Source organism: Lepisosteus platostomus, chromosome 4, assembly GCF_059453375.1.
Source record: "Lepisosteus platostomus isolate fLepPlt1 chromosome 4, fLepPlt1.hap1, whole genome shotgun sequence".
NCBI classification, from domain to species: domain Eukaryota; kingdom Metazoa; phylum Chordata; class Actinopteri; order Semionotiformes; family Lepisosteidae; genus Lepisosteus; species Lepisosteus platostomus.
In genome coordinates this window covers 74,858,655-74,885,652 of record NC_142614.1, presented here as the reverse complement: position 1 = coordinate 74,885,652, position 26,998 = coordinate 74,858,655, and the positions used below count along the sequence as shown (strand labels likewise).

At 39.9% G+C, this 26,998-nt stretch overlaps 1 long non-coding RNA gene across 3 annotated transcripts; it reads left to right on the top strand.

The window, feature by feature from the left end:
• The first annotated feature begins 92 nt into the window (after positions 1–92).
• Positions 93–26,195, top strand: LOC148673820 (uncharacterized). Of its 3 annotated transcripts, XR_015936131.1 has the most exons (8): positions 93–541; positions 1,495–1,670; positions 10,048–10,215; positions 10,825–10,999; positions 12,473–12,556; positions 13,357–13,556; positions 19,300–20,714; positions 20,909–26,195. It is a non-coding gene; the product is annotated as an uncharacterized LOC148673820 (long non-coding RNA). The 3 variants fall into 3 exon arrangements; XR_015936129.1 differs by lacking the exons at positions 12,473–12,556; positions 20,909–26,195 and having other exon boundaries at positions 99–541; positions 19,300–19,637; XR_015936130.1 differs by lacking the exons at positions 12,473–12,556; positions 13,357–13,556; positions 20,909–26,195 and having other exon boundaries at positions 102–541; positions 19,300–19,637.
• Positions 26,196–26,998: the final 803 nt, after the last annotated feature.

The following is a 26,998-nucleotide window of genomic DNA, read 5'->3' as shown; positions in this document are numbered from 1 at the left end:
GGTTAGCCAAGCCTCTTTTACTTCATTGGTTAGAGTCCTCGTTCCTTGCTACCTACGACTGGGGCTTCTGACAAGCACCATTTACATCGAGCTCGCCCTGCGCTGCTATTTACTTTGAGACCTGATTAGTATGGGTCGTCTATTGTCACAAAAAAAAAAAAGAGAGGAAGAAATCCCGGATAGAATAGCCAAAAAAAAATAAAAATAATATATATATATTTTTTAGACGGGGGGAAAAAAAGCGCACGTGAAATAAATAAACAGGCTGGCGAAGCGCAGCGTCTCCGGCTGAACCCCGGAAAGTTTGCCGGCGGATTGTTAGGAGCCCTTATCTTAATTATTAATGCTAATACCCAGCACCGTCCCCTCCGCCCGCCAGTCACACACAGAGTTGCGGGGAGAGTCGCTGCGGTGTGTCCGGGCCGCCTCCGTTCTCGCCACCGGCCCGGGGAGGGGAAAAGTAACGGTCGCGAGAAAAATAAAGAAATGGTTATTTATTGCACAAACGTACGGATGTGAGAGCAATTGCGGGGAAAAGGAGGTGGGTTTCAATGCAATGTGTAAGTTCGGATGTGGAACTGGAGAAATGTGCCATTTTGTAAAAGAAATGCTTGCTTTTAAAACAGATCCTTATCACTTCCGACCTATTTAGCTGTAAGGATTATTACTAAAATCAAGTGAAAGTTGTCACCGGATTGTATGAGGGAATCTGATTGTAACTGTACGTAGTAACTGAATCCTGTGCTTTCCAAACCTAAAACAACTGGGTCCGGGTGCCATCTAGCGTACAGTACACAATCTCAGGGTACAGTACTGTATAATTTATTGTGATTATATATTCTTCCAAACCTTTTAAAGAAATATCTCCTCACGTTCAGCTTCGCGTTTCGGTTTAATGTTCTATTCGCTACTTATTTCAGTGCGTTAATTATACAGTTTAATTGCAACAAATATTTTATGATTGCACACTTTCCTTAAGCAATGTAAACATCCAAAACAAGCGGCGTGTTTGCAGAAGGCTCTATAAAAGGCACAGCAGTAATAATCACATCATTGTGATATTGGTGCGCTTTTATCATTATTGCATCGTCGGTGTACTTTATTTTTTTTTAAATAGCTCGTCAGCGACGAAACAAAAAATCTATCATGGGAAGCAGGAAAACAAAACACTTAGCCTACATATATGCTGTGTAGTTTTATTATTTTTTTTCGAGAAACGTTGAAGTGCGGGAGAGCTCCTGAAGTTTTATTTATTTATGTACAAATCGCAGAGGTAGAACAATGCATTGCAGTGCGCTCCCATTGTACAATGCACAGCTAGTGGAAAGGAAAAGGGTGTTATTCACTCTGCAACAGTGGTCGTTTTCCTCTCCTCTCACCAGCGTACCAAATACACTGTCCATGGCTTCTGCTTAGTGAAAAGGTGAAACGAATAAGATTAAACCAGACAAAGGGAAAGTTCTGTAAGTGTATCATCAAGATTTTACTCTACAGATTGGGACGAGAGAGAGAGAGGAGGGCGCATAAGAGACGACGGGAGAAGGATAACGCGAAAACGCTGAGGCGACTGAGGAAAAGTGGACAGTAGGACACTAAAGAAAGGCGCAGACTGTACTTCCAGAAGAGTGGACAGCAGCCGATGCACCTGAAAACTCATTTCAGCCCGGCAAGTATGTGCGTTTTGTTGATTTTATTTCAATTCAAACACGTGAGACAGTTTTATAAGAAATCACGATTCAGCAGAGCACTACCTTAGCCAATACATATGAACAAAACCGTCTCTGTATGAATGTATAGGCAGTCCTAGCTCTATCAATAGGCCTATATCTATATCTATATACACGCCTTTGTGTTGTTGTTTATTGCTCTAGATCTTTATCTGCTCTTATTTGTCCACTATTTCTGCCATTAGAGCGCACAGAGCAGGAAAGAGCTATATTTTCCAACTTGTAAGCTTCTCACCTGCGTTGTTTGTTGTTTGATCATATAATGAAAAGATCGATAGCCGCGTGTTTGTTTAAACTATCGTGTCAACGGACCACAGGACAGCAATAAGATCGACTTGGTCGGAGAAAAAAAAAAAAGCGAAGACGATCAGGCAAAGCCCAGCTGACAAACGCTGGCTGACTTTCGCAACCTGCATTCTTCTAATTTCAAAGCACAATTCTTACAGTCGACTGTAAACGATCGTACAGGCGTAAATGGCGTAAAGCTTTGCACTAATTCTGTGACTACTGCTGTTTCCATTCCTCTCGAATTCGACCCCGAACAGAGTCGCAAGGGTAGCACAGCCAAGAGTATTGCCAACTGACTGTCACTAACCGGTCGTTTTGCTCATCTTTTCAGCCTCTAGGTACATGAGAACTGTAAACACATTTCCATAGGACACTTCCAATATATATATATTGACTTTCTTTCTGTCTCCCTCATAAACGCTTAATCCGCTGCTGAGAAAAGTTGTGTACTGAGGAAAACTCGTAAAGCGGCCTGAGACAGAAATCTCTTTAACAGGGACCCGAATTATTTACCTCAATTTGAAATTTACTGCTTTGAATGCATCCCTTTAAACGCGTGTAACACAGCAGCAAATTCTATGTTAAGTACCAGAGTGTGTAAAAAGAGACTACATGACATTTTATAATGTAACTCCGCAGGAAATAAAAGTATTTCATTAAAAAAATAATATCCAGCACGGCAACACATTTACCTGTAACCACACACGACATACAAGTATACTCGTATACTACAAGTATAAATGCTTCATTGACCGAATAAGTATGCACAGCGTTTATCTCAAAGTTTTGGGACTTACTCCGATCTCAATTAAAGAGGCAGCGTAAACACAACAAAAGAAAGTATAGTCCATATTTCCAGCCAAAAACGTGACGCCAGCATCAGGGCACAGGCTAATAATAATAATAATAATAATAATAATAATAATAATAATAATAATAATAATAATAATAATAATAATAATAATAAAACAATCAGTTACAAAACACTTTTATACATAGAGTAACGCGCACGATCAGCTATACCTCTATAATCAGAGTCCTGAATTATGTAAAGGATGTTCAAGCAATAATTCAAATAAAATGCACATGAGTTCCAGCTTACTACTTCTGTGCTGACATGCACACGTTTAGTGGGTGGTTACAACAATGCAAACAGTTCTTTCTTTTTCTGAAACTATATATTTTTTCCACTGTCTGCTTCGGTACTTTAATGACCTGTCCCTTCTTGCGTTCTGTTTTGGTTTTCGTTTGGTGATCTAGTTGTCACACGCTAAATTAAAAGGGATCTATCAAATCGCTGGACCATTTAGGTTAAAATTAACGTCGGCTTTTATTGCTTTACACGACTCTTAAAGGCCTCTGTCGAGGAGACACCTGTAAAAACACGTCTTATGTTTCTCTACCACGAGAAAGAGTTACAAATGACCAAGACAGCCGATCTCATGTACATTGTCTTCGCCTTCCCATGTCTGTTTACAACTGCTTTGAACTGCTCGGCCAATTTGCACGCGTAGGACTTGGGTGATGTTTGAAATAAAACCATTTAACCGCATCTTTCGCTTAAGATCCACGATTTCTCGCGCAAAATAACGCTGCAAATACGATTTGTTGCTCTAACAGAAAACATGTATTTGAAAAACATGACAGGACTCCTAGATTTCGCTCACCAGCCGGCAGCACGAGGTGTTATTTTCGGTAGAAGGAATGCAGGAAAGAGACGGCCAACAATCAAGTAGTGAGAAAAAAAAGTAGACAATGTTTTTGAATTTGCACCATTTCAACGCTGTTAATTTAAAATTCACTTTAAAATTTGTGTTCGCTTTTACTATGCGAGACAAGTGATATATGGAAGTTAAACACTAATTGTGTAGTCTGCAGCCTTTGATACATACACAATATAAAAAAAAAACGATTGCTATAATTGGATACGTACTCCTAAGATAGAATCAATTAGCCAGAAATAAATACAACTCATCATCAAAACCTGACAGATCTAGTTTAAGAGATGTGCAAAATGAATTATGCTTTATGGAGGGAAAACTTTAAACTTATATAAATATTTTATATCCAAACAGAATTTAAAATTAAATCTAAAAATACTCCACGCGTCTTTGATTCTAAACGGATCCTTCGAAACACATAAAATGACTTGTATTAACTTTTAATGCGGATTTGATCTGAAACACTTTAATTATGCATAACACATAAATGTTATCTTTTCCATATATTTAACTTTTTTAAGCTTATCAGAACAAAGGGGAATTTTATCTTGTTGGGTCTGATAAATTATTTTCCGATGCCCTGAGATATTAGAGGCATTAAGATAACCGGCAACACTGCAATTTTTTCGAAACACAAGCTGTGCGCAACTTTAATGTGTGCGAGTTTTTTCGCGAGCTCTTTTGCTTTGAGCCTCTGGAAGTTGAATGAGAAGAGGAGGGGGCTTTTGTCCGACTTGATCCCTGGCTTTTTCGGGGGCTCAGATTGGTGTGAAAGGAACGACAAGGTCACTTGAAATCTCCTTTTATCCGATGCCTTTTCTCTCTGGATCAGCAACTTTCAATAGACATAATCTAATCGCTCTTAATGGAAAGGGTATTCGTGAGAAATGGGAAAAAATATCTTTAAGCGAGAACCGCATCACTATATACTGCCATATTTAACACACGCAGCACGAATTGTCACATTGCAAAGTAAGTTCAAATCGCCCAAAATAAAAAAAAATATATAGAGCAGTCTCGCATTCCTTAAATCTTCAGGATTTTAATACTTAAACACCAACGTACCCCAGTAAGTACGAATGCATCATCCACAAGCATACAACACGTTCCAGAGAGCATAAGAATTTTTTGTGTGATAAAAACTACGTACCCCAGGCGTGCTTTCATAGACATGTGCAATATCACCTTTCATCGCAAACTGAAAAATCAGTATTTGTGAGTTTTAATGGAAAAGTTCGAAATTAAATCACACCATTTCAATTAACGGCACAATCAGTGACTCAAGGTGTTTGTTAAGATCCCCCATACAAGTACAGCTTGTATGTATTACTCACATCTATGTTTACCAAAATCTAAAATACCTCTTGACAAACACACCACACTTATATGTAGTTACTGTTCTAACATGCAAGAGCGGAGAATGAACATCATATGTGTTTCTAACTTAAAACGAAACTCTTTCTCAACAGTATAAAACCACCTTATTTGTGTGAGCTTGACATTAGATGTAAATGCTTTAACTGAATACTTTGTCACCCAGGTTACGCATTCAGACTGCAAATATTACTTTCCCCCCTTCTTGAACAGAGCCACTAAACTTAGAGCTGCTACAACTTACACCGGAAACATTTTTCTTCTCTTAAATATCGAAAGTGACAGGTAAAACAAAGATAATCTGAGTCACACGGGATACCTATCTAAACATCATATAATTAACGCTTAACTCGTGCCTCTAATTAGTCTGATCCAGTAATCAACAATAGAATTAATTAATATCCCTATACCTGGACAAAGTAAAGTTAATTTAAAAACAGATAAGTGGAGACGTTCTTCTGTTTTTATGAGCTTTGTTACGTCTACAAGAATGTATACCTACATGCAAGGAAGGGTAGAAACCAGTCACTAGTCTGGTTTCGGACTGGTTAGACTTAGCAAGACTAATTGCTCACAATGAAGCCAGAGCGACTTTTTCAATTAGCTTGTGGTTGGAGTTTAGTTAGAAGGACTGTCAGTTTATGCAATGGGTAATTGCTTTATTGCTCACAAAACCATCATCTATTTAGAACATATGTGCTAATTACTTTGAATGGTCTACGAAACAGAGTCCATAAATCTATTAGCACTTCAACGTCCAGAGTCTAACAGTTTCTACTGTAAATTTTGCCTAAAACCCTAAACATTTGACTTATGAAACATGGTGTGCTGTCAGTAAAATAAATCGGCCGCCGTTTCTCGATAGCACTATCATTTTGTATCATTGTTAAATGTTAAATTGTCATGTTAAATCACAAGACAAATGAAACTAAAAAACACATCTAAATTTGACACAGTTAACCGTGAGTAAAGTGCTCTATTTGCTCTTCTTTCTTTTAAATACCAGTTCTTCAAGAAGTTCCCTGTTGCTTAGGTACAGTCAAGCACAATTCTGTATTTTAGAGACTCACAAATAAAAGGCGCGTTTCACACCTAAAAATAAACAGAAATATGTCTCGTTTCGGCACACCACCGTAGCTCAGTGCAAAAGCCATTAAAACCGCTAATAAATGATATATTATGGTGAATATATTTCTCAGCAATTAATCTGTATAAACTAAACAGGCAGTCAATTTTGACAAAACGACTAAATACACATTTATTTAAACAAGACTTTTAGCAGCGACGAGAATGGATATAAAACGACACTGATCTCCATTTCACCAGAACATTTTGAAACCAATACATTCTCTGCTACTTGGCGTATTTCAAAAGCATTTTTTGTTATTATTTGTCTGCTATGAGAGGAGAGGAACAGAGAGTTATTAAGTCTCCTCGTCACTTTGTCCCAGGTAAGGTCTGTGACCAGTCAGCAATGCGCTCTGAAAGACGCAAGTGATATTCTTCACTGCGTCAAATAACCGGTGTAGGTGGTGATTGCAGAAGACTTACACGAATTCAAAATGAATAAAACTGAATAAAAAGTTTGTTAAGACGCCGTTTTTTAAAAACAGAAACGTGTTAATACTTGTGTTGGAGGCATTGCTGTTGGTAGCAACCTTTTTGATGTAAAGTTTATATATTTTAATGCAGAACACACGGGGCCAAAGTGTAATATTTTATTACCCTACCATGTTCATGATCGCTTTAGTCGATTCTACGCGCGGATAACCTTTCATCCATTAGGCCTATTATCTGGATAGAAATTGTAGACAGACAAACGTGTTCCAAGCGACACAGAGACCCAACAAGTCTATCTCCTGAACATATTTCCAATCCATGCTTAACGTACGTCTTATTACATTATCTTATTACAGTAATACATTCGCATGAAAAAAACACGTTTTAACGCGGTATTTTTAAAAATCATGTCTGCTTTTTTAAATTCTGGACTCCTTTTTCATTTTGCGTGTAACCAGCGACGGATTTATGAATAAACCGATTCGACTGCAACATGACAGATCACACGGATATAAACTCAAACCACTTTCTTGATAAGAATATTTAGTCGCACCTACTGTACGAAGAAGGAAAGAAATTCTCAGTGCACCGATTAGCGATCTGAAGATAATAGAGCTCTTTCGCTTCAGCTTTGCACAGGATGCGAAGACAAATTTTCCCGTCCCGAATTTCCTCTGATTACAACAATATTTATTTATAATACACTGTCTTTTTTACTTCAACAGAAAGCAGGTGTGTGATTTCACCTCAGTAAGAACGAACTCAAGGAACTAACCTAATGTGCATCAAGGTAAATCTTAAATTACACATGTAAGAGCTCACCCAGTCAATAATAACATTAAAAAAAACAGGAATAATAACGATGATGATGCATATAGTAAGTATCCTAATGTACTCGCAAGTGTGCTTCACTGTGAAAGTGACCATCTGGGAGAAATTGTATTTGTATATTTGTATTGAAAAATAGGCGGCCAATTGCTGCTAAGGCTAAAGAGAATGTGATAATTCGTTATCGGAGATAAAGTCTATTTATTGGTAAAGTCGACAAGTTAAAAACTAGGTGGAGGACGAACACCTATCCCCCCCAGTCACAGACCCACTAAAACACTAGAACAGGCCTCTACCATAGTAGAGACGGAAAAGCTTTAACAGGGCCACTCGGAAACAGGTAATTGTGATAGCCGTGGGCCCTTAGAGCGAAGGTTGGGTGTCTTGAGTAACTTGGATTGGGTTACTGTACAAGTGCCCGATATCACCTTAGTCTTCTTCAGTGGCGAAGACTCTTCATTTCCTTCATTTCTTTACCTGGTGTCTTAAGAAGAAAAGCTTCAGATAACTTTCACAGGGGACTACAGATCCTGAAGTTAAAAAAAAAAGCGTCGGGATACTCGTGCGAACTGCTTGGAATCCTGTTGAGGTAATTTACACTGTGAAAGTTTAACAAGTAGGGCTGTTCCTGTTTATTTAAGTGTGTTCGACTGATAGAACGTGCGGTAGGAGCAGGTCGTAATTGGACTCTGTGTGCAGGCTGCCTTCACAATTTGTCATCATTGAGGTCAAACTAAGGAAAACACTTCATGGAAATACAGAACGCGGAGTTCTCATGTAACTGCGTAACCATTTCCTTGTGATATCATCGCAATTCAGAACGACCTCGACAGGTTAAAACCCCCAAAGTATTTTCATCTTTTTGTAAGGCTTATTTGGAGTTTGTGGGTGACTATTAAATTACGTACCCCTAAGGGCAAAAAGTCTCACGTTTCGACCGACCCCCAAATACTCCCAATTTTCTGTAGACCGTTAGAAGGATTTTCTCAAAGAAAATCAATCACCTTCTGTACACCTTGATCCGTCGTGGTAATAGAGCCCTCTGTTACAATCCATGTAGACCACTTTCTCAGAAGAAAAAGACATTAACAAGGCACGCGGAATGCTTAAGGTTCGCAGTTTTTTCGATGCTAATGTTAGGCGGTGGCCAGGATGGATTTTAATGTCAGCTGTCTTCTTCTATTGCAACAACACACAGAATGTGGTATTTTGTCAAAAGAAAACAGTCAAACATAACAGAATACTTTGAACTCCAGTGCAGGTAATAAAAAGCATAAATGGAAAATTATTTTTTTACTCTTTGGACGCGTCTTAATACGGTACAAAGCAACTAACGGAAGCGCAATCACGAGAAATTAGCAAGTGTTTAGGTATATTGAGCTGTTTGGTGCCTAATTAAAATCTGCTAATCCTGCTGGAGCTCCACAGACTGCTCTATTTTCTTCGTCAAATTGAAATCACGCTTTTAGTCTCGAACTGAACTCCGCATTGCACACCACAAGTACCCTTACAAGCGAAACAAGCGAGTACAATCGGTCTCTTATAAATGAAACGCAATGAGTAACAAGGCTTATTGTTCCTACCTGTGTCCATGAAGAAAAATGCGTTTATTGGAATACTTAAAAAGGAGACACAAACTCCCGTCAAATACAAGTACTGAAGGTAATCTCTGCTAATACTCCCGATATAAGGTGTCATTAAGCACTCAGTATATTCATTATACTAGTAAGCCAAAGCGGAGAGCAGTAGCTATTTAAGTACTGCAAGTAAATGAAGTGTAGATGTGGCTTTACTGACTTAGTAACTCCCGCCCCTCATAAATAAATAGTTTTAATACCTTAAAGCATAATTAGATCATAAACATAAACCGAAAAATTACAACTGTCTATAATCGTGCACTCTAGTGTTTTATTATAACGTGGTTCATGTGTAGTGTAGCTTCTACAACACTGTTTGTAACAGGGTTACAGGTTGCAAATACCAAACAATAAAGGTTCACTTCTAAACTTCTAATCCCCTGAGTCGAAAGTCATAATGGTGTCTGTTTGGAGTGGGGTGACGGTGTTTGAACGTAATTGCATTTTATATATTTAATTTAATTGACAGTTTTTATGAAGCACTGTAATGAAGTTCAACAAAGTGTATTCCACACACGGCAGTTTACATTAGAAGGCCTCTCCTTCAGAGCACTCTGACCGGGTTGATCATGTCATTGACATGCATGAATGTCTGATTGCCTTGTCACATGATGCCGAAAGCAGACAAGAGGAAGGTTCCCCAGATTCCTTTTCGACATGGCTTTCACATTCCCCGTGTAAGTTACACCAATTCATCTAACATTTAAACATCTCTCACTTGGGCTTATATAAAGTCTACGCATACATGGGTACCCGTGCACACAGTGTGGATGTCTGGAAGGGTGAGCGTGAGTGCGTGTATTTATGTGTTGTAAATGTGCGTCACATGCATCAGCGTGACACCCAGAAACGCGACTGTCTTCTGCGGATGCGCCGCAGCTGTTACAATGGAGTCTCCTTCATGTTTCCCAGAGCCCTGTGACTCAGCCCTTTCGGGGCAGACATGCCACCTTGTGCTGAACAAGCGTCTCTCCCCCTGCCTGTGTGGCAGGCAGAACACTGGCTGAAGCAGTCGAGCTCTGCCCCACGGGCCCTGTGTTCCTCAGTGTCATCTGCACGACTTTGGACAGCCGAAAACAGGCAAGCAGCTCGTCTATATGAAGATATATCATGTTTGGATTCTTGGTACAGGGGGTGGCGGAGTTGAGGTGTTTCTAAATAAACAGGCCGAGAAGAGGTTCCACTGCGCACATTGGAGAAGAGGAGTGCTTTGTCTTCGACTTGCCCTGCCCATTCACATTTCAAACCCGTGAGCATCATGGCAAATTAATGCTGTGTGATGTGTTCATAATTATTTTGTTAAACTAAATAGAATAATCACTAATACAACTACTCCTGCTGCTACTACTATGGACAATGACAAAGACAACAACAGCGGCAACATAATATAATATAATATAATATAATATAATATAATATAATATAATATAATATTATAATAATAATAATAATAATAATAATAATAATAATAATAATAAAGTGCAAATCCTAAAATATAATTCTTGATGAGCACAGAATAACTTTGACAACCACTATGCTTCCTACTGGTGTAATAATACCCCCCTAAGAAAAGTCTGTGTTAAAAAGCTTTTTAAAGCCTCACAATGTGATTTATTATGGCCAACCACAACAGCGGTATTATCAGGTTCCTGCTTTGTATCTCAAACACACTTCGTAACTATCTTGTAGGGTTAGACTGGAAGGAATCCCTGCCGGAGGGCCAATGCCACTTGCCTGAGTGAGTTACTGCCTTCGCCCCAGTTTGAGAAACGTGACCAAATGCACAGTATCACCTGGTGGAGGGCACTTGATGCAATGCTGTCCATGCGAACCCTCTGAAGCTGTAGCATGCACAGGCCGTGATGTAAGTATGTTTAAGATGGCTGTTCATGTTAGCACTGGGCAGGGGGTGAAATGAAGCTCCATGCATCTTGAGTCTGACAGTTGTGCTGGGGGTACTTCCCTAATCCTCAGCACCTTGTCAAACCTCTCCCAGCTGTGCATGTGTGTGTGTGTGTTTGTGTGTGTGTGTGTGTGTGTGTGTGTGTGTGAGAGAGAGAGAGAAGGGAGAAGCTGTTGTACCTCCGTGAACGAAGATTTCTTCGGAATTCCTGAAAGGATGTTGCATGAGTGTACAGAAAGAAGCTTCAGACCTTGCGTGTCGCGTATGTCGAATTTGAGGAACGCTGGCCAGTACTCCGGGAGTGTAATGGCATACCTTGTGACCACGAGTTTGTGGTTTATTATTTTTGGGACAGGCTGTCTTAAGAAGCTTCGCACGTTTGACTAGCTAATTGAATTTAACTTGTAGGAGGAAGATTTCCACGGTGCCTTTTTCCTGTTATTTTGGAGGCGTCAGGTCCTCAGGTCCTCGAGCTCTGGAATACTCGGAGTCTGGAACTCCACTGCAGGCTGCAGGCCTGACATGAAGCACCGATTCTAGACTGGCCTCTAGTTGTTCTAGGGTTTCGCCTTCTGACCTTGGTTGTTTCCCATCCTTGTAGGGCAGGCGGTTCATAAAGTTAATCTGAGGTTCGTGCAGATGAAGGCGAGGTGGTTGTGAGATCAGATTATATCATACAAATTTGGGAGAGCAGTCTGTAGAAAGGGTTACTGCTCTTGACTATCTCTGTTACAAGTACAATAATACCGGGCACACACAGTGCTGGAAGTTAGCGTCTCATTGTCATTTTAGTACAATAGAAATACATAACTGATACAACCAAACTAACAGACTTTTGTCTTAAAGTCCTCAAAATAAATTCAGATTTTGATTATTTGATAGCTTGGCTCAGTTTGAGGCTTTTTTCCTTCCAGAGCCTTAAATTATTTTGTAGGAATGTCTGCCTTTAATAAGGTGTGGATTTTGAATCCCGCAGGTGCGAATGAAGTGAGTTAAAAAGGGAGGTCAATTAAGTTGTAACGAAAAACAGAGCAGCCTGACTTTGGCACATCACCTCTGTTTCACAAACTCTTCTGAGAGTCTTGATTTGGTCTCATAGATGGACATTCACAGAAGACGGAGACTTGTCTTTTCACCAGTAGATAACCGCTATATGTATCTATCTGAGGGTGAAGCAATAATAAACAAAACAATATTTTACTCACTGCCAGTACAGACTCTACGAATACTAACCAAAATAATCCTAAATCAAGATACATAATCGTACAGGAATGATATTTTCTTGTTCGGAAAGAAGGATTTTAGAGCTCTTGAGTCAGATGAAGCTGCAATGGTGAAAGTTGTGTGTGTGTGTGGGCTATTTCACCAAAGCGCGCAGAGGCTGCTCTGTCAGCCACACCTCTCTTTATTCACGATGAGCTGTCTTCTTCCCAGCACTGCGCACAGCAGGAACTGCAGGAACCTGCGACATGTGCACCAAGGCCATCTAAATACTCCAGATATGCTGTTTCAGAGAAGGTAGTTCACCCTTTCCCGAAGTCATAAAAATTAATTGGTGGAACGCTGCACCGAGTTTAGCCCGTGTCTTGTTAAGAAAACTCCACATGCTTACATAGCCATTTTTCATTTCAACTTTGACCTCTAACCTCTGTGACCTGCACATGAGGACAATAACATCAGCGTGGACCCCTTTGTTCTTCTTTACGATTGGATGCCTTAGAGCCTAAAACCTTTTTTTTTATTAACAAAAGGAGTATAAACTTAAAATATTTTAACCATTAAGAGATAAAAAGAGGTTTAATGTAGAGGAATTTCATATTGTTTCATTTATAAGGATTTTCCACTATTGTATGTGCCTTCGTTGGTGTCACTATTTAGTTTGTCTTTCACCATGTTAAAAGCACACAGTAAAACTATACACAAGTATGTAATGTATGACACCACCCACTGTCCTTGTTCAGTGCTTTGTATTGTAAGTAACAATACGGTCACACACTGGATCAGCTTCCTATCTTTGGTAAAACCTCTGTCACTCTGTCTGGAGTGGAAGAGGGGATCTGCCAGCTGTGTTTAGTGCTGGAACTGTAAAGGTGTGTTGAGTGATACGTCAACACATCAAGACAGTGGTATTTTGCTGCACTTCAGCGGATGAACGCTATTTTATTACATGTAGGAATACAATGGGATTTTTACAGAAGGACAGTGCTGTATCATTTTTAAAAGTGAAATATTTTGATTGTCTCATTTATCGTGGGGAATGTTTTGATACGTGCAAAGTTACTTACAGTCATTCATTCAGTTGAATTCCATTTTCACAGCCAAGTTCTCAGGTGCAACAGTGGCCTGGAGAGCAGCCTTTCACACAGGGAGACGTTTAGTGGAGCAGAGTGAATGAGGTGCCTAGCTCTAGGGGGCAGCCGCAGTGCCCCACCCCAGATCGAACCCGTGACCCTGCGAGTCTGAAACCCTTACCACTCCTCCACACTGCTGCAATAATGAACACGCCTGCACGTAACAGGTTTGTTAAACATGATCTAGTGTCCTGTCTTGCCCACTTTTCTGTACCATTAATGAAAGGTAAAGTCTTTCAGTGTCATGTTCCAAGGCAGCCATGTGAAGTGTATATACTGTATGATATTTATATATCATAAAGAAACAAGATATAGGATTTTCTCAAATTTTTTAAATTTCCGGGCCACAAAACTTTGAGAGATCGAGGGTCTGATTTAAGTTGGCGGTGGGGTGTTTTAGGCCTCTGTCTGTCTGTCCTTCCCAGACACACTCAAGAAACATAAATAAAATCTGTCCTGTGGTGAGTTTAAACTTTCAATATCTATTTAAAATTTAAATAATCTAGAGACGTTTTCTTTGGGACAACAAAAACATGTTATTTGTCTTGTGGCAGATCAATTCAAATAAAAAAGGATCTGATGTTTCATGAAGATGTGTTGGGCTTTCGCCTTTCTTTAATAACTACTTTGAATGGCTCCTTAGTTTTCTTGCAGGCTGTCTTGTATTGAGCCTGATTTATAAATGCGTTGGCACAGACATGAGGCTTATGACTCAAACCTGTGTTCCATCACAACCCAGCTGCCAGATCTCTCGTTACAGGAGCAGTGCTAACTACTGGCGTTTTGCTTGTTAAATGTGGGTTTGCATTTTCCCCGTGCAAAATCAACATCAAATATAGAGTTTGCTATTAGTAGGACAAACGTTTGATCAAATCTAGGCCTTATTAGAAAAAAAAATGGGACAAGAGTACACTTCCAACTAGGAAAGAGCCCCAGTTTGGATTCTGGTAGTTTACATAAACAGTGCCTCTTCAAAAATCTACTTTAAACAATTACAGGGTGACTTTGAAGGTGTTTTGCTCTTGTGCAAAATTTATTTCACCCCTTCTATATGCTTCTAAGAGCCAGCTAATTTTCCAAGTGGAATAACATTTTTTTTCTATAATTTACTATAAAATAGTGTCACATTTGTGTCCTTTAACTGTTAAAATTCTTTCAGAAAATGGGGAGTATATTCATTTGTGAAGCCAAAACAATAAATAAAATTGTGAAATTCACCTCTGTTAATATTTAATTTAGGGAATAATTAATATAAGTTTTATGGTCAGTTACAGTTCACTTCTGCTAGAAAGAAAACCAGATCATAACTGACTTAGATTGATATATCTGTTTGTGTGATTCCATATCTTTGATTATCTAGGATTTGAAAAAAAAATAAATCCAGAATTTTAATAACTACAGCTTGTCTGAAAAGCTGTCATAGTTAATTTGAGATTTCTCGCCTAAATGTATTGTATATAGAGTGAATTGGGATTTTCTCTTTGTCCTCATCAAAGCTCCTGTTTTTTAGCAATATTTAATACCACTACACAAAAAACACTCTAGCACACTGTTCCATACTCCCACAACACTTTGTGCAAAGAAGTGGCATCTGTTCTTAGTTTAAAATGCAACTGCGTGTATTTCCTGCTTGTGATTGTTGATTAAGGTTTCACTGTTGGTTCTGAAGTTGGGTTTGTCAGTGTTTCTAAGGCTTTTGAATATTCAAATCAAGTCACTCGATAGATAAAACAAAACTCTACTATACTAGATTTTAAATGTATCAAGCAATATTAATTTAACAGCTCCAGACATATGTATTAGGATACAGAGTGAGAATCTTAATAAAAAAATCCCTTTAAATTAAAACAAGTGCCAACATACTACAGTGTGATATCTGTTTCATAAATACTCCCATTTGACGTAGTGCTAAAAAACAACTGGTTTTGTTTTCTATCGTGCATCAGTAATATGTGGAATGATTGCATGAATATTATTTCCAGCTGTCTTTCAATATGAAGTAACCGTTTAATATGAATCACCTTATTCACACGCAACTCTTCTTTATAAGATAGGCTTCCTTTTTGTCTTTTTGAGGGGTCAGGTGGTTTGAAAGACGTTTGAACCTTGGGCAGTGTCCTCGGTGCAGTCTCCTTAAGTAGTGAGGAGCTGTGTTCAGTGCTAGCTCAACCCTCTGCTGCCTGGCTCATTTACAGTGGGTCGCTGTGGGCTAAGAGGAGAGGAGAGGGCACAGGATCTTATTCTGAGCTGTGTGAGCTCAGCTTGGATGAGTAGTAATTGTTAAAAACTCAATTTAAGGTCTCGGTGGCATTTTGTACTTGCAGTAGAATAATAATTATGGAGGCACAGTGGCGCAGTGGTCAGCATCGCTGGCTCGCTGGCACCCTGGGTTCATTTCCTGTGGTGCTGTCTGTGTGGAGTATTTCTTTCTCTCCAGCAATTTTCCAAACTCACTTCGTACAGTATTCTAATACCAAGGATAATCATATTTTAAGCCCTTCTAATTTCTCTAAAGTGTTTCCCAAGTATTAGTACTTTACAAATACTTGCTCTGCCTGCAGGTCAGTTCTACTCTAATAATTATGTTAAATAATATACCAGGGAGTTTTTAGAAATTATTTCCTATGCTAAAGGATGCATTTGAAGGAAAATTAAAAAAAGATAAGGTGAGAAGAAACTTTCAAACTACTGCAAAGATAGAGCAGGTCTGCAAGATCGCACTCCTTCAGGGATTCTTTGAGATGCCCCTGGCCCTGCACAACAGCCTAGTTAAACTGAAACTGATTGAATTAACCTCTTGCTTACAGATTCCATATCTGTTGTTAAATTTTGCATTTTCAGATTTTTTTATTTGGGTTTGTTGTATTGTGTATCTGTAACTGCTTTGAGTTATGGGTTCATTTAAAACTGAATACAGGAACCAGTTGTTTAGCAAAAGAGTTAGGGGAGTGTGGAACAAGTTACTGAGCTGTCATCGAAGCCGATAGCTGATAGGATCTTATTAAGAAACTTCTTAATAAGATCCTTGGATCAAGGAGCTGCTAAAAATGTGCTTAACATGCTAATTGTGATACATGGCCCCACATTTCTATCCTTTCTTATGTTCCTTTCTTGAAGTGTGTCTGTAATATTGTTTGAAACTAAGATGTTGGTCCTACGATCCAAGTCTCTTATATAAATGTTTCTATGAACATGAAAATGAAAACTCAAATGTGATGTAAATCTGTGCCATGTTTTGGTATTAACAAAAAATTAACATGAAGGTAATTAGCACAGAAACTCCCACAGGGATTTCTCGAAAGGTAGTATTTGCAGAAGAGACCTTGCCTTCACTTTGTACCACGCTCCTGTCCCTGTCATGCCTTTGAAGGGACGGAGAGCAGGTGTCCTTGTTTATCTGTGCATTGTCCACTTTTGTTCTGGAAAAGGTCCTGCTGTGCCGTCGTCACTCCTGCGGGAGTGACTAATAGAAAAAAAAATGAGACTCTTTTTCTCCAGAAAGAACACCCCCGTGAAATATTAGCATCTCGCAATTTCAGATTTAACATCCCGTCACAGAAGCTTATCGAGACATTTCAGGGCTAAACCTTCACACCCCCAGTGGACTTTCAGTTTTCACAGCCCAGCAGCGGGCCTGGGAGGCAACGAGACAGGCTTTTCTAAAAACAAAACACGCCACTGTAAGTAATCGTAACTGTAAGGAGTCCGGTTTTGTGCTATTTTGCGTGAATGCTCTATCAAATTCCCCGTGACGGACTGGCGTCCTGTCCAGGGTGTATCCCGCCTTGCCCTCGGATAGGCTCCAGCTCCGCCTGTGACCCTGAATCGGAAGAGAAGGTTAGAAAACGGATGGATGGAATATTCTATTACAGGTCTCCCTCTTGGTAAATTGCAACTGCATTTGCACAAATGCTGTATGTATGTATGTGGGTTCACAATTTATAAGCCAGTACTAAACGGTACAATTTGAATCTAATTCTTGAGAGCCATGACAGGTGTAATTTGTATGGCCAACATGTATGGAGTTACTGCAGTAAGCCTGCCAGGAGTGGTTCACAAGTGGTTTAACGGGACGGGGGAACTGCTCTCTCTGCATAGTGGCTTCACTATGGTGTCAGTGTATTAGTTTCTGAGTATCGGAAAGTATCGGAGGTCAGTATGATGCACTTACACTCCGGCTTCAGGTCAGTTCTTAGCTGGGGTTTGATGGCTGTTGACCACATGCCTGAGCTGACCTCTGACTGGCTGAGGTCAGTTCCGGCAGGAGCAGAAGCCGAGATCCTGGTCGGGATCCTTTTTTAAAGGTTCGCTCTCACCTTCTGGCAGGAGGGGAGGGAATGTAGTCTTCATCCTCGAACGCCTCTTCACAGTGAAGCTACCTCCCAAAACATATCCGGGGATAATGACGATGAGCCACATGACTCACAGTGTGGATCCTGAGGGCACAGTTTTATGTTGGTGGTCTGTGCCAAGAAGACAGTACAGAAGAGGCAGAAATATAATAACGGCTATTTTAGCTCGAGATGCCCGAGTTTGCGAAACATTTCGTGAAAGGCCATCCCGAACAACAGCAAGGAGAGGCGTTCTCAGTTTGGTGGGGGCACTCACTGGGGCTATGTGATGTTGACTACGGGGGCAGTGTTTCCTCCTCAGAGCCCCTGAAGCCGAGGCTGCAGCCTCTGTATCACAGTCCTGGGGAATCTGTGTTTGTCTCTAAAGATAACTCGTGAGACGGTGAGCCGCATGTCCCATTACTGGAACAAGGCAGCTAACTGCACTGCTTATGTTGTCCCACAGCTCAGCATGATTTATTTATGGCTTTCCACAGAAGGATCCCCTTCCCCCTGCTGGTTGCCTGTTCATTGCCTTTTTAAATACGTATGTGTTCGCCACGGACAGAGCACCGGCCGGCGGCTTGTTGAAGAGACAGAAGCTGACACAGGGAAGAGGCTGTGCAGTAACCTGATCCTGCAGGATGTGTCACAACATTCTGTTCGGGGCTCTCAAATGCTTTCTTTGATTTGCTCCGGGGAGCATAAAAAAGAGACCAGCTTAACTTCCCGTTCGCTTGAGCCCTCTTCATTTTTCTTTGCGGAGCCCAAGACGGCGGATGGATTTTGCGACAAACATTTTCTTGAACTTTAAAACGGTCTTTGAAGAGAAGAGCCGATGGCCGCGGGGGTTGCACTCTTGTGTGCGTGTGTGGCTTGCCCTGTCATAACTGGACTTTTACAAGGATCTGAGTTTAATTGTGCTAACAAAGAGCACTGCTGAAGTTTCTAGCATGCTGATGCTAGCTCAGTTGTGACAAGATGTTCCCCTGAAAATGTCTGCAAAGCTCAGACCAATTTCCACACAGTAACTGAAGCTACTGCGCTCTGTGGAGACATGTGGCCAGACATTTGGATCTATAAACGTTTATGAATCTATTACTGGGCTGCGACAATGGACCCATGTGAGACAGGCAGCTGCAGTACATGGTGCACAGGAAAGCCTCCGAAATGAGTTGCTCCACAATGCACTCTCTCCTGTGGTAGCTCAGCCCCACTTTAACCAGTATTAATAAGTTCAGAGTAAATGATCAAGACCACTAAAGCACTGCCGAAGAAGAAAATATTACAGCTGTGCATCGTGTCCGCCAATTAGCACAACATATCGCATGCGAAACACTGCTCGCAATAACCATTTTTTTTTCCTTCTCCAGGACCATCAGCTGTAATATATCCTCTCCAAATCAACTGATTCCTCAGTATTTTCCCACTGTTGGTGTAAGTTGTTGTCTGTTCTTCCCCCAGGGCCCTTTCTCTCTGCCTGCTCCCTGATTTGGTGTATAAAAGCCGCTCTGAATGATGGATTACTGTGTCATTGCAGCCTGCGAAGGATTAATTTGTTTCATTGATTTCTCTTTAGGCAGAATGCCAGCATTCTCTGCTTCCCACCTTTCCAGGAGACTTCCAGCGGTAATAGACGGTAATGGTCTAAGACAAATCAACCCGTTCTTGTAAAAATAGCACCAAGTGACTCTGGCTCTTAGAACACTCCTAGATGCTTGTTTTATTCCCACAACCACAACGGCATTAACAAATAAAACGTGTAGCCAGATCTATCAGACAGGGTTCTGCGGCCAGAATCCATTCCCTGCACAGGAAGAGTACGGATAGCCTCCTTTAAATGTCTTCCCTGCTATTGCACTGTTGAGCTATTTTATTTGCACTGCAGTTACCCTATTAAAAAAAGATGGCATTTAACTATGTGTGTACTGCTGTGTTTGGCAATGTGGGAATCTCCTTGCGTTACCAATATGCAGACATAATTACTCAGTTTATGAATATGCATGTACTTATAATTAACTGAAATCTTAAAAGAACAAAAAAGACAATGGACTATCAAAAATAGGTTAACTTTAACCTGATTAAATATCCTACTCCGTATTTCACACTTTACTTTTCAACTCTGACTTATAAGCATCAAACCAATTTCTCCCTGTCATTGGTAAACTTTCATATGTTCTTATGTGCTGACAAAAATTCTCCTCTTTCAGTAAAGACCTTCTAAAAATTGTAATGGCATACCACAACATGATAACTCAATAAACTACTTGTATCCTGCATTTAGCATTGAGGGTTAAAAACAGATATTTAAGCTTTTTAATTTGAAAATGAAAGCTGGAAAAAATGAAGAGCAAAGCTAAATGAAGGTCATTTTCTTCCAGTGTTATCCTGCAGTGGGCTCCTGGGAGATATACAAATCATAATGCAGACATTTGCTTCAAGGATGGATAACTTTAAAAAAATACAAAAAATGTAATCTTTTTTGTATCTTTACAAAAATTATTAGGGATACAGCTGGAATATCCCGTGATGCCCTCATGTCGGCTGACACGCACTGGAATAGGAAGGAGAGAGAGTGGGCTTTCTTCAAATCTGTCAGCGCTATTTTAATCTGTTCCTGTGGGGGACTAGGCCTGGAAGGTCTCTCTGTGTGAATGCATGCATGTGAGTGTGCAAGAGTGTGTGCGTTTGTGTGGGTGTCTGCGCGAGAGAGTGTGCTCGTGTGTGTGTGCAAGGGTGTTTGTGTCTTTGTAAGTGCAAGGTGTTGCGCTTACAAAAACACGTTTGCGCTTCGCGCGAGTGCAATATTGTGTGTTGGCATGTGTGCAGGAGTGTGTTTGTGCTTGTGCAGGAGTGTGTATTTGTGTGTGTAAGAGGGTGTGAATGTGTAGAGCTAAACCACTCCCTGTTTTTTGAAGATTCTGCTTGGAGTGAACAGCAGTTAATTTCATGGAAACACGATGATCTATGGTGACTTCCCAGTGTCCTGTACAGGTAAGTGTTTGTCTAGCAAATACGCACAATATTACATACAGCTTTGAAAACAATTTATTTTGTTTTCCTGGTGTTGTCCTCCATACGCATTACAGTAAATAAAGTGTCCTCTTACCTTTATAGTTCAGAGTTTGTATACACAGTATATTTTTTAATGTCACACTTCACATTCCCTTGCTTTGCTTATTAAACAGAATAAGACCCACCTTTCCAGTCACCTGTGCGTTAAAACGGAGCTTCAGCCCTTCACAATTACAGGCATTCCAAGGTGTCCACCAACGCAGGAGCTGAATGCAATCTGCTGGGAAGGCATTTCTGAAACCTAACCTGACACAACCTGCCATGTTGACAGACTCAGGAATTCAGTCTTAAGTACCTCCAATCCAACATCATTTAGAATCCCTGTATTAATTGAAACTTGGAATGAATAATGGCTTTTCTTCGTACTTGACACTACATCTGTACATGCAGGCATAGCTCTTCAAACAACCCATCCTTCCTTCTGCTAAATCGTCTTCAAAAGCTTTGCCTTTAACATGAAAAAATCTTCAAGGCAAATATTTACAGAAGATTAGGCAATTTCGCAATGATAGTGCTTGCGCTCTCAGTTTCTTGGTTATGATGTAAGCATTTTAAAAAATGTATTCTCTAATGCCCTTATTTCCTTAAGTGTTTTCCCAAAGGTTAGTCATTATGTAATTTTGCCATCATAGTTATTGTTAAATAAAATTGTTTGCACTTCAAGTAGATTTAGATTTCTGTTATTGAAAGCCTCACATTTATAATATAATGTGAGATAGAAAGATTGCTGTTTTTAGCTTTTTCGCTTCAGCTCATTTCCAAGCAAAGGGCAAAGCTTCAAATCCTATCACATCTCCCAGCACAGAGTGGGATTATTGTAGACGATTAGAATATGAAATCTTAATTCAGTTGCAAGGAAAACAATATACACATTTTTCAAGCGTATCGTATTTCTATCCCGTAAAGGTTCAAACCATTTTTATCCAGAAATACAGATATACGCATTATTTTTCTAAGTCAAGGAAAATCGTTTAGGACTACCTGACCCTTCAGCTGAAACCCCACTGCTAAGGCTGAGTATGATCAGTATCACTGTGAACCAGAGGAAATGCCCACACTCTGGAAATGAAAATAGCTACTCCCAAACAACCCTTTTCTATGTCAAACTAAATAATTTACAGCTCAGAAAAGTGGTGATATGACTCCATTTTCTGTTAATCATAGATCTTGGCAGCCGTGTGATGTTTTTGACTGTAAGACTCTGGGTTCATTTCTTGTGTGAGGTGCAGATTATGTAGCCTTTATCAGGGTGCTTCACTCATATCTGCTCCAGCAAAACTTAAACGGGTCTTGCAGTTGTCATTGCAAATGAAAATATGTCTTTAACTGACTGCTCAAGTGAACTAAATTTAAAAATGAAGTACCAAATAAAGTAATAATAAAGAACTCTCTCACTCAGTATCCTCTTTTCTAAGAACTCAGGAGTATATAATAGTTCAAATGAAGGCAGGGGCAGAATGAGATGAAATGTATACCTTGTAAAGTCACCTACATTTCAAAGTAAGCTTGAAAATGAGGATGAGCTATTTTCTCATTAAAGGTCATTTTTATTCTCATACAAATGTTATCAAGTTAGTTTAATGTTCCCACAAATCTACGTGTGTGAGGTTTGAAAGACACAACATTTTTCAACCCCAAAGCACACACAAACCAAAGCCGAGGGGAGGAGTTCTGAAATGTCATACCTGACAAGCAAAACCAGCCATATTTGGATGAAGATATCTATCATCTCGTGGTGAAAATTCAACCCAAATCAAGATCATTTTCCTTCTAGTAAACCCAAACAGTGGTTGAAATGACCAGGCAATCCTGTTTCAGGGAGAAAATGTCAAAGGTCATAGAAGGTCTATAAAATATTTGCAGTGACTATCAATAATTCTGACACCCAGACTAATACAGTACAGAATTGTAAGAAGATGCAGATGCCCCTAGCATTCATCTGCTATATGTGGATGACCAAAAGGCTAAAGGCCATTGGGCAGTTTGTGTTTTTTAGTGCATGTGAAAGGTCAAAGGGCACGATCTTTAAACTTCTGACTAAAGTCATTGCTTAGGATGGTTTTGCAGTTATATAAAATGGTATTTTTGTAATTGGAAAAATACATCTCTAGGTGGACTGAAAAATCACCTTAAATTTCAAAGCTGTATCAGGCAGCATAGTAGACTAATTCAAGAATGACACTGCTTTTACTATTTTTTATAATTCTATGTGATCAAAGGATTTCAACATCTACCATATGACAAGGGTACTGTTACTGTACCTAAGTGTTCCTACACTACAAAAGCCTTTAGAGACTATTAAATATGAATGGGCAAGGTCATGCAGGTCATAGCATGCATTTAGCATCAGTGACCAATGCCAAATGCAGAGGTCAAAGTGGAATTTGTTGAGCTCCAGCGTAAGATGAAATACAGAGAGCGTATGCATTGTAATGCCACTGATTTATGGCTGTAGATAAGAGTGTGGAAGGGAAGAAAACACTTTTCTTTTTCAACTGCTGTCAGCTTCTGTAAACTCTCTACTTACTCATATCAATCAACCTGTCATATTGAATCACTGCAGTATGCTTTTGGCAGGGATTAAAAAGCTTTGTCTGTGTTTCTCCCTTTGCAAGACATGACTTTCATTGTACGGGTTTTGTCTCTGTGAATTATCCCTTTTATTATCCCGTTGTATCCCTAAAGGTACAACATTACCGTTGGGAAGCATTGCAGCCACACATGTGAGAGATGAGTAAAGTTTTCATCCGTGTAAACCAACTCAAACTGAGCGACTGCTAAGACCTTCTTCCTTTTATGAATCAAGATAATTAGGAAAGCAAAACATCGCAATGTGGATGTCAACAGGTGGATTGTGGAAAGGTTTGGGTGAGATCTGGAGGTATTTCCTTCTTTTGATTTGAGCTCTAGTGAAGGAATGTGTCTTTCCTTTTTTACTTACTTTCCATTTGTACTTTTCCTTAGTTTTGACATGTCGTTTGATTGAATGTTGTAGAGGGGTGTGACTGAGTGATTGAATGTCGCAGGTCTTGAACTTCTTGAACAACGGCCCACTTTGGAGGAAGTTCCCAGGACATGCCTCCAGGTGATCCAAGACATTTAGAATGTTTTTTTTACTGTAAGTCTCATACCTGTTCCACCAAAAAGTAATAAAATACCTATTTTTTTAGTTTTAATTACTTTGTTAACTCTACTGCCTGTAGTTTCCCAAACCCTTCTGAACCTTTTCCACTGAGACACAGGAAAGAGCGCTCTTGTGCAGAGCCATTTCAACAATGTTCTGCTCAGCAATTACACCCCAGATACAGGGCGAATAAACAACACCTCATGTGCAATGATGATGCAAAAACAATTTAGACAAAGGCTCTTTTCCAATGCCAGTCCCCCGACAGGCACTGATGCATAACATGGGAGACAAAAGTGACATTGCTGCTTAATCTTAAACAAGAATATATTATAAAGGGCTTTATGATCAGTCTTTCCCCCCACGCAAATATGAAAAGTCCATCCATTATCAGGATGTTGCCTCTTCAGATGGGGGTGACCGGAATCTGTACTGGAAAAAGGATGCAGACAATACCGCTCTCCCGCTGTAAAGGGTGTCTGCCTGTTGCAGGGCGCAGAGAAAGGGGCAATTTAGAATATCCCATCAAGTCTTTCCATGTATCTTAGGGAAGCAAGGGAAAAAAAGGAGCACCTGGAAAACAAAAAACTTGCAAACACAGGGGTAACATGCAAACTCCACACAGATAGATCTCATAGATCAGGATTGAACAGAGGATATTGAAGCAGGCGAGATGCCTGTGAACCAGCACAGCAGCTCTCCACCACCACATTGCTGTGAATGTCTAAAGTACTTAAGATCTGAAAATACATTCATGAGGTTTTGACCATTCTTTTCACTTTTTTGCTCCGTCAAAGCTAGAAATCAAAAAGAAAAAGGAAGCTTGCAAATGAATGTATTCCTGATGTTCTTTTAATCAATTCTTTTTTTCTCCAGTGAACTGAAGAAAATATCAGGAAAAAAATTGAGTATGGTCCTATAATGAGTTCTATAAAAATAATTTCAATTGGAAAAAACTTCTTGTAACAAAATAGATGTTTTACGTCTGTCTATGCTGAAATTCACTCTATATTTCAGGCTTGTGGGAGTATAGAACAAGCCACCCAGCCATGTTGTTGAAGCCCATTCAATGGTTTGTTTTGAAAAGGCTGGGTTAGATCCTCAAATTAACTAGGTACTAACACCTAAGCAAATTAGACCTTCTTATATTCTTACTTTGTAATTCCTGCTTCAGCACCTTCTGTAGTTCTGACACTTAAATCCAAAAATTTAAATTCTGAAATATGAAACAAATTCTATAGGCAGTTATTAGAGAAAAACCACGTAAGCACTTAAAACAAGTGCAAGTATAACAGCGTTTGTAAGACCTACAAAATAAAAACAGGATACAACAAAGATGGTACTGCACATTTTCAAACCGTCATCTGTGCAGCGGAGCTGAAGTCATTCCAAAATAAATGCATGAAACAGAACTTCATTATGAGGGAACCCACATCATTCACCAGCAGCTCCCTCCTGGTGCTGAATGGCACATTGAGAAATTACGTCACCAGCTGAATTAAGGGAGAACCTTAGGGAAGCCAGATTGTTCAACCCCTGAGTGGAAGTTAGCTGGGACACCCTGCCTAACACTCCTACTGCCCTGAACAGTGCCCTGGCTGTAATTCACGACCTCAATTGAGCATGTCATCCACCGAAGGACACTTCTTCCCAACAGTTTTCCAGTCACCATACTGGAGCAAGGATTCATCCATTTCCCAAACCACTCCAGCGCTCTGCGGGGGAGCAGCGAGTGCGAAGTGCGATGCAGCCTGGACTGGACGGCAGACACCCAGACACAAATACACACACTCACACAAGGGCCAATGTTTTCTTTTTTCGGAAGCCAGTTAACCTACCTCCAGATTTGTGGGAATGTGGGAGGAAACCGTAGTCCCCAGGGGAAACCCACACAAACACAGGAAGAACATAAAGACTCCTCACAGCCAGCAGAGAGCAGTTGAACCCGGGGCCCCAGCAATGCGAGGAAACTATGCCAAACACTGCGTCACTGTCCCACCCCGTACTGCGGCATTGCTTTAGAAACTCTGGTCCAGGGGGAAAAGCGCCACCTACTGGTCCACCAACACAACTTACAAAAGCAACCAGGTTTTCTGCTGAGGTTTCCCATCCCAGGACTGACCGGGACCAGCCTTTTGTCAGCCTGAGAACGTTAAGAGACCACATTTTCTTGTGATTCACGTTTAACCATTAGGAGGGAGTGCTTGACCGGTAAGTCTGTGTCATGTTTTGGTTTTATAAAGCAATGACTGAATAAAGACTTCTTCAGAATGAAACATTTGCATTGAATGAACTTATTTTTTTTTTAGTGTGAACTCACATTCACCCAGGCCATCACCACAAGAATCTGTCCACTGATTTACTGTTTTAAATTGTTGCTCAGTACTTTGGCATTCACAGCCATACTTAGACCTTGCATGCTTCAGACGACCAAACACTTGTTTTAAACAGGAGAGACTTAAATATATTTTAGTACTTGGCGAAAGTAAGAAGGAATGTTGAATCATACGGCCTGCGTACTTCACAAAATACCTGGGACTCACAAGTAGATGAGGTAATTGCATACCTAACACTTGTACAGCCATTTCCCCTTAATTTAAATAAACATATTTCTGTTTCCTCGGGGAACTTGTCCAGTAGCCAAAAGCATTTTACCTGACAAGAATCATTGTAATGTCATAAATGTATCTGTCAAATTTCATTCTTCAGAGTCTGTTTTTAAGCCTCAAATCCATGCAAAAAGCATGCTATCTTCATCTTCTTTGCTTTCAGAACTGAAAACGTTTGGGACAGTGCCTATTGTTACAACACCCGTGTGGTTAAGGGCTTTGAAAAAATGCTTTTGAACCATGTTCCAAAAAGGAAATATGGTCTAGTGCCCACATTTTAACCTAAACCATAAAGGGATATTTTTTTTGCTCTAATAGTAATAAATTAAGTCTTTCCTCTTTACTGTTTTTTTTTCCTCCACAGGAAGATCAAAGAACTATATGAAGGTAAACGAAGGAAAGTATATTACAATACCCCTTTCATTTTAATATTTATTTACTCTCATTTAATGGCCTATTTTTTTAGGAAG